Consider the following 12,514-nt stretch of genomic DNA (forward strand, 5'->3'; position numbering starts at 1 on the left):
GGCACGGTCAAATTGTTGTTCTGAAGAGTTTGAAGGGTTCTTTTCTATGCTGAGGCTTTATATTCTTGGGAGCATCAGAATGACGTTGTCTTATTTTGCTTCCTTTGGCACCGTGGGGACCCTCTGAAGGTGCAGATTTTGATGTTCTGCCCTTTGTCAAGCAATGGAAAGTAATTTTTAGGATCTGAGCCCCGAGAACAGGTGACAATTTGTAATGACACCTCTAGAACACGTGGTAGGCAGGCCTGGAAATGAAAGAACCAGGGTGCAATTTCTGCATTCTTTTTTGATTTTTAAGGTGAGTTGGATTGGGATTTTTTACCCATTTCACTTATGTCAGTTTCTTCATTGATAAGTGTTTATCTCTTCCATTTTGTGAGACAAAGTAGGGACAAAGTGGGGCAAGGTAAACAGAGACCCTGTCCATCGCCCCACTAAAGGTGAAGGGAGGAATTTATTCCTTCCTTTCCCACTCAGGACACTAGTTCACAGAGGAAAAACATTTAAAAGTCTCCCTTGAGTTACAATTGAGTAACATAAAGACTTTCATAAGCTTTACTGAGTTTCTTACAAATTCTAACTCACCGGTTCCTCATTACAATCCTACAATGTAGGTAATGCTATTATGATTCCATTTTATAGACAAGAAGACTGAGCACAGAAGGATAAAATAACTTTCTTGAAGTCACCCAGCTGGTAAGGTGTAGAACAGGAATTCAAACCCCACTGTATCTGTAGAGGATACACTCTCAATCCTCACACCCGGCTGATACGGCTGCCTGGTGCTGGCTGGATCTTCTCTAGTTCCTCTTCGAAAAACATATGCTGCATGTTAAAATGAAAAACAAACAAAAACAGGCTTATACAACCTCTTTTTAATTGCAGAAAACCTGTACTTTTGTGCCCACTATTTTCCAGGTAGTATTTCTAGTAGAGTGAGCATTTTCCTAAGTGGGCCTACTCATGATTCGAAGGTGCCACAAACTAAGATTGCTGGCCTTTCCAGTGACCTGCCTACCCTTCCTTAGATTTAGGAAACTTGTATTCATGGGCTTAAACTGAAAACATATCAATAAAAGATAAACAAATTGAACTGGCTTCTCAATTGTAAACTAACTCCAAAGGAAAGCATAGAAAAATCAATGGTGGTATTTTGATAGTCAAGGTCAAAGCATTCATTTCCTTTTACAGAATAAACCACTTCTACTGTGTCAGACTTTATAGCTTTATATAATTTACGTACTCCCCTAATGTTGGATGCTCAGGGAAACTTGGTAAAATTGCTCTAGAAAATCATCATCAATTTCTTTGAATTTTAGATCCTCCTCCAGGGATTATGTTTAAAGTCCCCTTTTATTATTTCAATGTTCTGTGTGACATCTGAGCAATTAGTATTTCCCCCTAATGTGGCATTAAGATTAGAGACCCAAATTGTGTTGATTTGTAGGGAAACGAATTTTTTTGTTGTTGACTTGTTCAACTGTCTCTGTCTTTGACTCTATGTTCCAATTTAGGGGAGAAAATAATTTGCTGAAATGTTTATTCTTTCTGAATTTCAGAAAACAAATTGCAACAAAGAGCCATCCCAGATGGTAGCACTTCCTGTTTTGTACCTAATTTGAAAGTCTCATTTAATTTAATATTGAGGCTTTCTGGGTACTAAATTCCATAGCACCTCAGTTGCAACATAGGTAAAGATGCTAGCTGGTGAATGAAAATAGCTCAGGAATGTGCAAATAACTCACATATCTTGAGTACCTATTGTGTACCAGGTATTATGTTAGGTTTTATAGGTATTTTCTCATTTAATTCTCAAACCAATTCTATAAGGCAGTAACTAATCACTCCATTTTATGACAAAAGGAAGCAATATTCAAGATTTTGAGTATTTTTTCCCGAGGACTCAAATTAAATAATGACCAAGACTGAGAGATAAATACAGGTGTGTCTGGTTCTAAAATGTGTGCTGCTTGTACCAAACGATGCTCCCCACGACTCAGAAGATCTGAGTCCATTCATTTATTCATTCATCTCACAGATTTTTATTGAGCATCTGTTCTATGCCAGGTACTCATCTAGTCCCTGGTGATTCAATAGTGTTCAAGACAGAAATTATGACAATTCTGAGACTTTGCCTTCAAGATGGAGATGGGGGAGATATGTCATGAACACCCATGAATAGAAGGGAGATGATACACAACACAGAAATAAATTAAAATTTTGTGATAAGTGATTTTAAAAAATAAAACAGAAGGCTGTGATAAGAGAGTGACAGGGTCTACCCTAAATTAGATGGTCAGGGAGGACCTTATTGAGCAGGTGACATGTAAGGTGAATTTTGAATGATTAGAAGGAACAATCATCTGGAAGAAGAGCTCCCAGGCAGAGGAAGAGTTTGCAGAAAGGCCCCAAGGAGGAAATGACTGCATGCAGAGCTAAAAGAAGGCAGGAGTGGTAGAGAAGATTGAGAAGGGAGAACAGGTAGGAGATATGGTTGGAAAGGTACCTGGGGCCCAGATCATGTAGAGCCATGTAGGCCAAAGAAAGACATTTGGATTTAAGGAGCTCCTGGGAGGTAGGGAGTAATATAATTTGTTCATTTTTGAAATTCAAAAAATAAAGGAAGAAGTATGGAATCAAGAGGACCAGTTGGAAAGTTATAATAATAACAGTCCAGGCAAAAGTTACTGGTACTTTGACCAGGGTAGTGGAGATAGGAAGTGAACTATTTAGGAATGCATCCTGGAGACAGAATCATCAGGACGAGCTGGTGCCTCTATATACTGAGTTGTGTCACAAATGAAATGGGTGACTTTTGAATGACGATTAGTGTATTGGGCACCAAGTTTACCCTTGTAAGAATGAGGACAACTTGCATTCCAGTTGTATAAATCTAAATTTTACAATAGCTAGTTGTAAAATACAACAAAGAGAAGATGACTTTATTCATATAATGGCAGACATTATAATATATGTGAAGAAAATTGATGCATTATTGAGACAAAGCAAAGAAACCTGAATAAATAGACATGACTTGCTTGTTCTTGGAAGGAAAATTTACTCAAATTGTAAGGCTATCGAATCTTCCCAAATTATTCTAATTGTGTAACACAGTTCTAACCATAATACAGTTGTTTTTTTTTTTTTTTGGAGGGGGGACTACAGAATAATTCTTAAATGAATTTGAATGAATAAACAGTTAATAATAATGAAGGGAAAATTGCCCTCTGAGACATTAATATGGCTTATAAAATTGTAACAAGTAAAATAGATAACAGTAGCATAGGAAGCAGGAGAATAGTGTATGAAATGGAGCAATATTTTTAGAAACAGACGTACTTAACATATAAAAAAATTAACATTTAAAAAGAAGTATATTTAAAGTTTTGGTAGAAAATAAATGTGTAATAATAACTGAGCTATGAATTTATAGATTATTTAGAAAATGGTATTTGGACGTTTGGTTCAATAAATTGTAAGAAACAAAGTACATCTTATACCAAGAAATGCTAGATAAATTAAACATTAAATGTAAAAAATACTTTGAGCTGCAGGAAGAAAATTTAGGTATTTTTATAAACTTGAAGTAGGGAGAGTTTCTTTTTTAAGGATAATGTCAATGACATAAATCAAAAACAAGAAGAAATTTAAATTCTATGCAATTAAAAAACTTAAAAATTAAAAACAAACAAAAAATTGAGAGAAATATATTTGACAGATTTTGGCAAATGATTACTATGTAAGAACCCTGAAAGAAAAATGAGCCATGAACACTCTACTTCAAATGAGTAGAGAGTTTACAAAACAACTAATATAATTACAAAAAAAAAAGAAAGAAAAAATGTTCTACCCCATACTAATTAGGAAAGAACAAGTAAAACATCATTGAGATCCTATTTTCCCTTTCGAATTGGCAAATATGATATAATGCTACTACCCAATTTGGTGATTGTGCGGGGAAGAGGACACTCTTTAAAACATTGCTGATGAGAATGAAAATTCACACTTCCCAAGGTAATTCGGCAATATGTGAAAAATGTATCTTTTGTTTCTAAAAATTTATCTTAAAGAAACATTTACTTCTTAAATGTAAGAAGTCAGCTATTAGGATATTTATCACAGTACTCTGTAAAATGTCCAAAAAGAGGATTGATTATGTACATGATGGTATAGGGATAACAGTGAAAACAGTCATTAAAGATGATGTGGTAGAAGTGTATTTATTGACATAAAAGGCCTCCAAAATGTATTTCAAGTGAAAATGCAAAGCTTATATAAATGCTGAGTGTGAGCTCCACCCCCTTTTTTGTGAAATTGTGGATATATGTACAGTGCATACTTATCGAAGAGATTTTGTCACGTTGTCTTTGAGTGTGGTTATAATAGGTTTTGCTCTCCTTTTAATACATCTGAAAAAGTTTATTATGAACATATTTTAAAGCATTGTAGCTAAGAAGAGTATGGGCTCTGGGCTCAGATGGACTTATGCACATCTATCAAATGTCCTTTGACACTGGTTAGCTAACTAAATCTCATTCCACCTATAAGATATCCATCACAATAATACCTACCTGACAGAACGTTGCATGAAAGTAATGTATAGAAAGTGCATAGCATATTTTTTGTCACTGCTATTTCTGTTAATTAAAAAAATACTCTTTTAAAACAGAGTGATGGAATCTATAATTCGATGGGGATTGGAGAAGCATCAGCTCCTCCTCTTGGAAGGTCAAAACCAATAGATTTTATTTCTTAGTTCTCACCTGTCCCAGATGTTATCTCTGGATTGCACAATGCAATATGCCACCAGCCAGGGCAAGGCAGTTACACTTCTTGCCGGGATTATAAATCCACCCCGATATTACTATTTCCCAGTGAAATCCCTCAGGGTCCCACGTGCTCTACAGTTTCAGTTGGTCAGCTGTAAAGCTACTTGATTTGGGAGGAGAAATATAGGCTGAGAATAGAACCTGAAAAACCACTAAGAAGTTCTCGTGTTCCCCAAGTGATGGATAAGCAAGATAGAACACATTAAAGCAATAGTGAGGGCATTTAAAAGTTTGGATTGGGGCAAAAGGTTTATGGTACAAACACAGTGCATGTGATTCCTTCTAAAATATGCCCAGGAAGGGACAAGGTGCTGTCTGTGGGTTATTTATTACTAGAAGTGTCTTAGTTTAGACCTGCGGTCACATCGTGCATGTTTCAAGAAATAATATTTCCAAAGCGATGCCTCCTAGGTTTTGTTCAGTTACATATACAGTTATCTGGGGCTTAAGATGAGGCAGGAGGACTAATTATGCCTTAGATGAGTGTCTAATTATTGTTGTTAAACTCTTGATTCCTCATGCTCCTTTTCTTCTCTTGCTTAATTACTTCTTCTGCCTCCTTATCTGTGAAACACATTCATCAACTGCTATCAGTTTTTTCATTCAGGAATGAATGAGTAGATTTAACAGTTGTAAGAAGTGCTTTATCCACACTTGTTTCATATTTTTGCCATCTTTAAACTCATTGGTCCCTCTGAAGACTGCAGGGAGTACGGTGGTAAAAAGTTACAGCACTTCTTTGCCTGGTTAAGGACTATCACCAGACTTTTAAAAAGAGATTTTCCAGCCCTTCCTTCATATTGTAAATTAAGAAAGTGGGTAATCTCTGGAACTGGCCAGTGGGATTGTTTTCCTCCAGGCATTCATTTGAATCACAAAAGAAGAGCTGGATCCAATAAGACATATGCAGGCCGACAAGTGCTTATTTAACTTAATATGGAAAAATATAAAATAATGGGAACTAGGTCAAAAATGGCAAAAAGGATTAGGGCTTAAATAGAGACAGGCTTCCAGACAATGAAGGGAAGGGGATCTGGCAGTAATAGCGTCTCTAAAGCCCGAGCCATCAGCTTCATGTCTGGCAGTAATTAGGAGGCCAAAGTAATACTGCAATGAATCAACTGAGGACAAGAATGGAAAAGAGAAAGGGCTGATAGGCTCTGTGGAGCTGGATAGCTTTACAGAGGAAGGGGAAGGCTTGTAGGAGGCAGTTCACTGAGTTAGAAGGAGACAGCAGGAAGCCTCCTCTCTTTGTGGGTGGCCAGGTGATTGACACACAGGAGAAGAGAGGAGTCAAAGTAATAGATAAAGGGTATGTGGTGAGAGCAGCATGAGGTTTCCTATCCAAATGACCTGTTGAGAATTCAGGTGCCACCACACCTGACTTCTTTAGGTTCTCCAGTTTGCCCAATACGGGTTTGCGGCCCACCCCTCACTGGTAATTTGCATTCATCTCCTTGAAACTAGACCTTAAGAGAAAGCAGCTATTCAGTAGGATCCTTCTTAGTTAGGACTCTTCCTTCTTCCTTAACATCCTGCCACTGAGCCTTTTTTCCTCCAGCCTCCTGCCTCCCTGGGAGGCCAAGCACTCTCAGACATGACAGCCTTTTGGATTGAGCTCTCCAAGCCTTGCCAGTCTGTTCTGTTATTTAACCAGGACACATACCAGCTGGGTTTAAGAGTGCAGCTGGATGCCTTTCAAGGCTCATCTGAGCTTCAGCTGCAGTGTATTTTTGTGTGTGTGTTTGTCTACATTAGGGATGCCAGTTCATGCTGGGAAGCGTAGCAGGAATCCTTTCTCTTCCATTTGTTCTGAAGAACACCATGTGCAAGGCAATGTCCAGTCAGCACTGTAAGGCAGTCAGGATCGGTACAGAAATGGGGGAATGAACAGTGCATAAAGAACCATTGGCTCAAATAGACATGCTGAGCTCTGGGATCTGAATTCAAATGGGGCTCTTCTTTGGAGTTTGAAACAAATACAATCTCCCAGGAAGATTGGAAAAAGCACAGTCCACACAGCGCCTTTGTTGAGTCAATTCTCAGCAGGGATGGGGTGAGACCTCTTGGGTATGATAGGAAGTATCAAACAGTCGCACTTAGCAAGGTCCATATTGAAGGAGGGAAATTAACTCTCCCAGGTCACCTGAGAAACCTCTAGCATCCTCTACCAGGAGGGACTTACGCATTGGCCTACAAATATCTTACTGTGAGGACAATCAGGTTGTCCTGCATGACAGCTTGATGCCCAGATATAGGCCTGAGTGACAGTTTGATGCCCAGATATAGGCCTGAGTGACAGTTGTGATTTGGAGATTTCTTTCCCTTTTATCCTTCAGGACACTTCCCAGCTACCAAGATATATCCAGGCAAGCTCAGTCATCCCTTTGAAAACTAAAGTTAGTTCATTCAATCAGAAATAAGCATTGCTTAGGGCATGGAAAGGCATGAACGAAACAGACATTAATTCTTGCCCTCAAAGCTCATACATTCATGTGGGCAGTCAAGAAAAACAGAAAATAAGGTGTTACTTATAGAGTATGCTAGATGGTGATAAGTGCTATGTGAAAGAAAGACAAGAGGGGTGTAGGGAGTGTCAGAAAGAGGGTTGAATTTGATTGTCTTGAAATATCCAGATGTCTGGCATAATTGTGGCTGTCTTGGCGATTATTTTGTCATAGATATTCAGTTTGTGAGAATAATAATATTCTTAGATTTGTATAGTACATTATAATTTTCAAAGCACTTTTATACCTATTATTTCCACAGACTGTGCTTCTGCCACTTTTGTATAGATAAGCAATTTTCTCCATTCAGGCACAAATGTGAATTGTACTAGATTTGCATGATACAATACATTTAGGAGACTTACTGGAGAAGGGGTCTTTTCCATTTTATAAGTCAAGGTGAACTGCATCAATCATTCCCGCCAGAGTCAGTCTTCTGACCAGTGGACTCTTAAGAAGCTTTGGAATGAGAAGTTGTTGAACACCTGAGCAAGCGAGTGTTTTATTTCACTGCGTGGGATATTAGTGAGGGTAGTCCCCTTCCTTTGTCATGTAATGTGGAGCATGTAAATGACAGAGAGACCTTGCAAATCATCACATGATATATGTAGGGTCACTCCCAGATCAATCGCTGTCATGCTCAGGCTCTGGCACCTCGTCTCTAACTTGGCTGTACATTTCTCCTTGGGTGTCCTACTTTCACATCGAAGTCATTTTGTCTAAATGAAGCGCATCTTCTTCTGACTGCTCCTTCCAATCTGGCACCTCTTCTTGAGTCTTAAATCTTTGAGGACCCCCACAACCTTGACTCTTTTTACACGAGGGTACATAGTAACTTTTTACAAGACGGTAGTAAACTAAAAACCAGCACTGTTTATATTTTTTAATTCAGCAATTACCGAACACCTATGTTCCAGGAAGCATTTAAGGCAGTGCGGATACAAAGATAAAAACAGTGGTCATTCTCAGTGGTGCCTAGCTTGAGCAGCAGGGCCCACCAGCACACAATGACAATGCAGCATTTTGGTGGCCAAGAACAGTTCGCTATGTTTGCTATGTGGCAACTTCTTGGAGGAGCTATGTCTTGAAGGATTACTAGGTATGAGGGAGGTAGAAAGAAGCTCTTTCTGGGCAGAGAGAGAAAGATATGCAGAGACCCAGGTGAGGGAGAGATTAGGGTGAGACCAGGAAGTTGGAAGCACTTCACTGTTGTTTGAGGGGGCGTATGGGGTGCAAGGTAACACGTGGTGCATCTGGAGGCCTGGTTGTTAAACATTTACCAGCACACCAAGGAAGATGAGGTTGAGAAAGAAGACAAAAACCAGATCGTGAAAACTTTGGATGTCATGCTCAGGAGGCTGAACTTTATTCTGAAAGCCGTGGAGAATCATTGACCCATTTAGAGAAGTTAAATGCTCGGATCACATTTCGGAAAGATAACTCAGAGAATAATTCAGGAGACAGGGCCAATTCAGAGGCAGCTACAGTGATTCAGGCGAGGGATACTGAGGGGTGTGGGATAGGGGCATGGACATATTCAAGAGAGGCTAAGGGCATAAAGTCAACAGGACCTGTGGCCAAATTGGATATGTAAGGTAATGGAGGGGGAGAAATAAACTGTCTTGGGCATCTTCAGGGATGGCAGAAACATTCATCAAGTTAGAGGGGACAGGAAGGTAAGCGGACCTTGGGGGTGAGATTATAAGGAGATCCATCTGAATGTGTTTTATTTCACATGTGGCATTCATTGTATTTGGTTATATTTTGTTACTCATCTCTCCCCAGGTGCACTCTAATCCTTCTGAGGTCTTGGACCAACCTGGGGGTGCTCCGGCACCTTTAACTCATTACCACTCCTCGCAAGTTCACCTTGCCATACACAAATATATGAAACCCCAGCCTAAGCCTGCCAGCAGCTGCAGCCGGTATGGTGTGCAGAGTTGAGCATGGCAGGAAATTTGAGCCAGGATGTCATTTCGACTCAAAGATGTGTTTCTCCTCTGAGGGAAGCTAAACACCCGAGATGACCCTGCCCCCTTTTGAGAGGGAGGACCACATCTCATAGTGGCGGCAGGAGGCTGGGGGTCAGTGGGGTGATGACCAGGCCCTCAGAGACACTGCTCCCTCTCTACAGAACCCCATAAATCCTTCCACAGGGAGTAATTCCCTCTGGATCAAGATATCCCTCTACATTCCTAAATTCAGTGAAGGCAAAATGTACAAGGGTTTCTGAGAAAAGTAAATGTGGTGTGAGCGTGATCCCTGGGTGTTACTATGTACAGAGAAAGGATTTTTTTTTATTCCCCTTTTTTTTTCTTCCCCTGAATGGTGTTCTTTGCTCTCAAGTTAACTCATGCACTGGATTTGGTCCAAGTACATTTTGTTTCTTGATTTCCAGCCAGGCTTCTCTCAGTTGTGGCACATTCTCCTCTTCACTCCCCTCCTTCCCCTGTCCCTTTCTGTCTTTTTATAATTATTTCAACTTTTCCATGTGACTGAGTTGATATTGAGGAAAACCCACTGGCTTAGGTAGGGCTTCCACCAGAGTGAGGCCAGAGGGACTCTGAGTAGCTGGCCCCTCACTCAGCAATGGCCTGGATGGCAAGGTATGTCTGAAAGCAGCTGAAGCAGAAAGCGTTTGAACTCTGCCCTCTGCCAAATGATTTCCAGATGTGTAAACTCCAGCCTCCCTCTGTTCTCTGACTGTAGCTCTGCCAACATACATCTGCAGATTTCTAGTGCACAGGAAACATGAAAGAGTATCTTTTACAACATCTGCTCTCTTTTCCCAGCTCTCCTCCTCTGTCTTCTTGGACTTTGCCCTATATTTCATCTCTCCCCTTCAACAAATTCATTAAGAAATCGCTGCACAACTCTCTTTGGCCCACAGATGCTGCCTTGTCTGTCTCCCCCCCAAGAGCCTGTTGCTGGCTTTCTGGACCATTGACCATGGCCCCACTAGAATCATTAAAGACACGTACTGGATTTGCTGTAAGAGAAAAGACCCGAGTTTTCTCCATTGGGCTGGTGCCTGTCCATAAGCTGCAAAGGGAGATTTTGGTCAGAAGGAGGACAGAGCAGAGCCTTGAAGATGAAGACACAGGTCTCCAAGAAGATGTTACCTGCCGCACATCCTTGGGAGGAGGTGAGGTCTTCAGGGCACACCTCTTTCCACGGATGTTCAGTTTCTTGGAACAAACGAGGCAGGCTTCTGTAAAATTGGAGGTATTTGGGTGCAGAATGAGTCTCTTGACTCCACCCATCCACGCCAGGGGTAAGGCACTCATCAAGCTAAGAGGACAGAACAGGACCTGTTCTTAATGTAACACAATGGGGGAGAAAAGATTCAGAGATCTTTTTAGCAAAGTAGAGCGGGAGATTTTTACTGAGACACTCATGGTCCCCAGGAAAATGATTGTGTGCGAATGTGAATAAGTTCATGACCTCCATTCTACCCTTCATCCTTATGAACTCTAAACTCTCTCCAGCTCCGTGCCAGGGAACATGGAATGGAACCAAGTGACGAATCTGGAAGAGAAAAACAGGGTGTACCATGGAAGGGAGCACAGAGTTGAAAGGGCCTATAGGCTCAGGAGCCTGAGACAGGAACAGGTGGGAAGTTTCCGCCCACCTGTCACCTGTGTCCTCAGTATGCAGATCCAGTGGGAGGTAGTGGAGCTCCCAGGGGTTGAGAACTGCTTCTGATTGCTTCCCCAGGGTAAGCCTAACGTGGCTTTTCAGACTCTAGGTAAGATCGTTCTGGCCTCTGATTTGAGGCATAGTAGAGTGGGCAACATTTACTTTTTGTTTTAATAGTCCCAAGAACCTCAGTCTCTGGCTCTCAGGTAAATCCCTAAGATTTGGCTGGGTTGTTACTATAGTAGCCTCCCTCCTTGAAACAAACAAACAAATCTAAAAACATGTCAGCCTTATACTTGATGTAGGGCTTGCTCTAGAAAAACAAGGGGAGGAGATAAACCTGGCTCTGGAATTCCTCTCCTTCCACCCATATCTTTTTGGGCAGCTCCCCCAAAGACATTGGAACATTCATGCAGCTGCAGTAGCTCTTTCCTAAAGAAGAGCAGAATCTGTAGATTCTTTCATATAAGGGCGAGTGGTTAAAGGGTAAACATTTTCCTTCTGAATGAGAACTTGACCTTAGGTTGACAGTACAGCTTTGTCACTCTGGCAACCTCTTAAAGATAGGATGCAAACTACCAGGCAACATTGCTGATAATAAAAATGCCCCCTAGCTGGTAAATTGCATCTGGACTGGGAGGAAATATAAAGAAACATGAATTCTTGCTAAGGACATCATGCTTTGGGCTTCTCTGAGTATGGTAACTTTTATAAGTTATGTTCCTTGGGGGTGGATGAAAGTTATATCTGGGGAGTTATTATGGGACATAGTATTGGCTCCTTTGGGGAGTGAGGATTTTAAGCCAGGTTAGCTCCCACAGCTGCCCAATATGGATTTCATCCCTTGTACTTGAGCTGTCCCTGGGGAGACATTAGTGCTGAATGGCTGATTTGAGCCGATCTAGTAATATAGGACATTCATGGAGAGAAACGCCTGGAGCTGCCCTGCTGGTGATCTGCGGTCCTGCCCTACATCCTTCTGAGTCGACTGGCTCTGGCCTGTAATTACCTTGAGTGTGAGTGTGTAGTGAGGCTAAGAAGACCCTCTGATGGGTGGTATAGAGCAGGAGTCCCCAATCTCCGGGCTGCGGAACATTACTGGTCCGTGGTCTGCTAGGAACTGGGCCTCACAGCAGGAGGTGAGCAGCGGGAGAGAGTGAAGTTTGCAGCCGCTCCCCAGGACTAGCATCACCTCCCCAGCTCCACCTCATATCATCAGGCTTTAGATGCTCATAGGAGTTCCTGTCCCTAGTGCCAAAAATGTTGGGGACCTCTGGCATAGAGGGTATTTTACTGACTTCCTATTAATGTGTTACTCCTCTTAGGGTACTTACATTTTATAAAGATAGACTAGAGGGTGGAGATTGTACTTAGGGGTCCAGAAACATGCCCATTGTGTCTCGAATCACTCTCATAGGGTACTCTCTGGATTTAGGACTTTTGGTCCCACTTCAAGTGATACCCAGGAAGAAAATAAGTATCTGATTTTGCTTTACATGTACCTATCACCCAAAGCTGTTAGTGCTATAAAAATCACAA

The 12,514-nt window shown here is 41.1% G+C and overlaps 1 long non-coding RNA gene across 1 annotated transcript; it reads right to left on the bottom strand.

Moving 5' to 3' along the window:
* Nucleotides 1–773: 773 nt before the first annotated feature.
* On the bottom strand, nt 774–10,695 carry LOC120608246 (uncharacterized). Its single transcript, XR_005654359.1, has 3 exons — nt 10,648–10,695; nt 10,459–10,547; nt 774–825 (listed from the first exon to the last, which is right to left on the bottom strand). It is a non-coding gene; the product is annotated as an uncharacterized LOC120608246 (long non-coding RNA).
* Between the last annotated feature and the right edge of the window lie 1,819 nt (nt 10,696–12,514).

This window comes from Pteropus medius, unplaced genomic scaffold, assembly GCF_902729225.1.
Source record: "Pteropus medius unplaced genomic scaffold, Ma_sr-lr_union100, whole genome shotgun sequence".
NCBI lineage: Eukaryota > Metazoa > Chordata > Mammalia > Chiroptera > Pteropodidae > Pteropus > Pteropus medius.